Here is a 4,279-nt window from a genome sequence, read left to right as displayed (position 1 = left end):
CAAAACGTCACCTCTGCCTCCCCACACCAATTCTCCACCAGCTACTTTACAGGTAGCAATAAATACACTAAGAGACACGGGATGCTCAGAAGAAAGAAAGTGCTTCTCAAATGCTTGATGCTCATTTGCATCTAGTCAGACAACCATGGTACAGATTATTTTCACAGCACCGTGTGTGAGAGAGAGTGCACCAGGATCTGCATATGATGCCAGCGTTCAATCTTCAACATCTAAAAGCATGCAGCATTCCTCAGGGCCCACAGTAAGGAGGCCTGCCAGGGATTAGATATACAGTGCTGCTCACCTAAATTTTGGATGCATTTTCCCAAGGCACTTGCACTTCAGAGTTGCTCTGCAACCTACAAGCCAATGTTTGTACAACCACAGGGGAAACAAAAGCCAAAAACAACAATCAAGTGTTTTATGGGATAGTGAAAAGTAAACTGCACAGGGTGCTGGGGCAACTTGACTCCCTCCCTGGAGGATTTCTAACAGGCTGAATGTGAGCTGAAGGCAGCGCAGAGCTGCCGTCACCTCCAAGGAGCTGATTCTCCCCACAGCAGCCCTCCTGGTGTGCAAGGGGGATGGAGATGCTCAGAGCTCTGAGAGGAATGCCTTGTATGTCTCACTGCCACTTGCTAGAGGACGCTGACATCGTCTGGGACAGAATTAGAAAACCTTGAGCAGGAGGGCAACCAAGCACAAGTGCTAAGTCAGCCAGAGGCTATATGTGGCACACCAGTTGCTGCCTGCCCTCCCTCCCAGCCCAGGGTGCACATACACACACTTCCCGCAGCCTTTCTCAAGCATTTTCCATGCAGGTAAAGGGCAAACGTGCTCTCTCAGCCCTCCCGTACGCAAATCCACTGCATCGGACTTGTGTTTTCAGATATTCATTCCCTTGCCTGCTCCTCTGAAGTCATTTGACTTCAGCCTGCACTACTGATACCCCATCTGTGTTCAGGCTCTCCGTGCCTAGTGCTGCACTTGGAAGAGCCACAAGGCAAATCCTTCCTCCTTAAGCACACCCACTGTCTCCCTCATGCTGGCAGAGCCCTTCACTTATGCCCATAACCCAGCCTAGGTTTAAATCAGACACCACCACCTTTCCTCCCACCAGCTGTAAATTCAGCACCGATGGTTGGTCACACTCCTACAGTCACCTCCCCCTGCCTATCCAAGGACAGGGCAACCAACTCACAGAGGACATAACTTAACCAAGACAGCCCCAAACACACTGACCTAACTATTTTTTAACTGCACATTATTATGCAGTACTTTCACATTAACTTGTGTCCCACAGCTGCCATCACCTTGGGAAGGAACCAGCTCTGCTTCCCTGTATCAAAAGGGGCTCGCACCAACAAAGCCAAATCACTGCTAGAATAATTAGGTGGTCTGGAATAATGAGGCTGCACACAGTCAGCATCACAGCCTGAAGTGGACACCTTGATTATTTGCTGGAAACAGATATCTAATTTGTTACCTTAAACCTGCAGTGAAATGTGGGAGAATCAAAGCAGACGAGTGGGCTGGCCAAAGCAGCAATCTCCTGTTAAAGAGAGCACAAGAGCCCCTGCAGCATCTTGATGGGGAAGAATGCATGGCAAAATGGAGTATTTATTCCCTCAAATTCATCATGAATTTGAGTAACTCCAATAACTGCCTAACAGCCCAGTTCCCTTCTGCATCTGGTTACATTCTCGTCCCCAAGCAGTCCCCTTGGCAAAGAGTTCCACAACCTCACTGGTGCAGGAAAAAACAAGGGTCTGGTGTGTTAGCTCTGAACTCCCTTGTTTGGTTTCATCAGGGTTCTCCCTGGACGTCCCTGTGGCTTTGGGTAATGGGATCACCTCCCACTTACTGATGGAATAAAGTAGGTTGTTGTACCTGGGCACAGCTTCAAAGTGTTGCAGTTTCTCAAAGCTCGATGCTTGCCAAATGGTACATGCATGCTTATGGCTTTTCCTGCTGACACTGCAGCACCCCAACCTTCACAGGAAGAACGCAGCAAATACTTTATAGCAACAGGTGTCAGACAGGAGTTTATCACAGGAAACGAAGGACATGTTTGACAGCTGAAATGATAGATGATAACTAGGTATGGGACAGCAAAATGGGACCAAACTAATTGCATTTTCAGGTATCTTAGACAGTAAAAACAAAAGGCTCAAAGGGAGCATCCAACAGCTCACTGCTTAACATATGGGAGATAGAGCCCCCTATTCTGGTGCTGGAATTTAAGCCAACACCTCCCTCCTCCAAAAGGAGCAACCACCTCCCTGAGCTATATACTATCCTCAGGCAGAGCCACCCTAGTTGAGACTACATCAAAAAGGCTGAGACTTAAAAGGAATTGCAGAGGGATCACAGCCCTTCCACTCTGGTGCTGCAATCGTTACCCGTCTCTGTGAGCCTCATCTGGAAAAACAACATATTTCATTCCCAAAGTGTCAGAATGAATCACATCAATGCTCCAGAGAGGAAAAAAAAAAAAAAGCCCCCACACCTCCCTTTATTAAATCAACTGATTTTGGCTCTAATGCATGAAGCTTTCTGTTGGCTAACACTGTACCTTTATCAAGCTTTTCCAAAACCAGGCAAGCATCAAAGCAAGTAGACCCAAGGCCTTGTTTCCATGAGCAACAGGAATAACAGAGCAGTGCACCCAACAAAAGGCTTTCCCTTTGCTCGATTTTTGGGGCCTGGTGAAACCTGAAGCCCCCTCCCCGCTCACAATGCCTCTCCCCCACTGCAGGATGCTCCCACAGGAGGAAGGCAGCCCCGCACTCCCCAGTAGCTCCACACCCAACAGGGCAGATGCCAGCAATATCTCACATCCTCAGCTGCTGCTGCTTTCCCTTAGAAGTGGATCTGGGCAAATCCCAGCAAGTGTAAGGCTGGGGGTTTGTTCAAGTGCTTGTGCTCACAGCATGAGAGGAACCGTCCTGCTGCAGCAGCTGGCCCTGGAGCACAGGGACAAATCTCCACGCTTTGCTCCCAGGGGACAGGCAGGCACACAGCCCACACACTCCCAGGGATGTCCTGGGGCATATCCAAGCTTGCTGGGTAGATAAACCTGCAGCCTCCTATCCCAAAAGCAGAAACGTGACAGGATACAAATCCCCACCCTAACAGATGAAATAAAGACCTGTCACCCCCTGCATTCTTTGCACTTACCCTCTCACTTGAACAATATACCTTTATTTTGTGGCAGCTACTTACAAAACCTCCTTTTCTGGTGACTTGATGTCCCAGAACAACTGCCTGCTTCAGACACACTGCGTAGGATCAGCATTAAATTCATATTTCATTTTTAGAAAACCATCTTCCTTATTTTAAAGGACATTTAATGGTGGCTTTTGGGCTTATTTCATTGCAAACCTCAGGTCAGTGCAGAAATCACTGGATCGTCACTGATCCCTCCTTGCAAATACTTACGGTTCTCATAGTGTAGAGATGAACACACACACAAAATAGGTTTCCTACCAGATTACATCTCCAGAATTCATTTCTGGCAGTGGATTTTGCCAAGGCTTGGTCTGAGCAACGTAAGAGATTGGCATCATACATCAAAGGCATCTGGGCTACTGCACGGTACAGTCCAAGTGACAGAAATAACTGCCCCATCAAAGGCCATCACTTGCTAGCACAGAGCTTCTGGAGGCTGGAGAATGAATGGGAAAGAGAAGGGCAGACAGCAGCCCTGGGTTTCTCTGCACATGATCTTAATCGTATGCACCAGGGGAAACTATCAGGTTCAAAAGAGTTAAAGAAGCTGATTTGTTGTGCTGAAAAGAGTTTGATGAAAACAGAAAGGTTCCTGCTCAAAGCTATCTCCCAGTGGGACTAGGAGAGCACAGGGTACACGGAGAACCACCTAGAAACGGAGGGGCAGAAGGATAAACAAGAGAAAAAGGATGGGCAATCAGACAAGGAGAGAGCAGAAATGTTTCTGGTGCCTGATTCCGATCATAACTACTTTCTAATGAGGAAACCTTCTGTGGGGGAGAGCATCATCCAACTGATCTCCGGCCATCGTAGCTCAGCTTATTCAAAGGAGGAGAAAAAAGAACAAAGGAAAAAATTAAGCAGTGTCTTATATGTCATAATGTGATAGAAAGGAATCATCGGAGCAGCTGAGAAATGCTCAGGGTCCAGAGAGGCGCCTTGGCTGGAGGTGCTGCAGTGTTTTCCTTATTTGTCTGCTTTATTTTTAAACACCCAAAGCCTTTGCTTGATCAACACTTCCCTGTAAATGAAGGGAGCAGAGGAGGAG

This window comes from Coturnix japonica, chromosome 7, assembly GCF_001577835.2.
Source record: "Coturnix japonica isolate 7356 chromosome 7, Coturnix japonica 2.1, whole genome shotgun sequence".
Taxonomy (NCBI): Eukaryota; Metazoa; Chordata; class Aves; order Galliformes; family Phasianidae; genus Coturnix; species Coturnix japonica.
The sequence above is the reverse complement of the archived record's forward strand: the minus strand, read 5'-3'. Positions refer to the sequence as shown.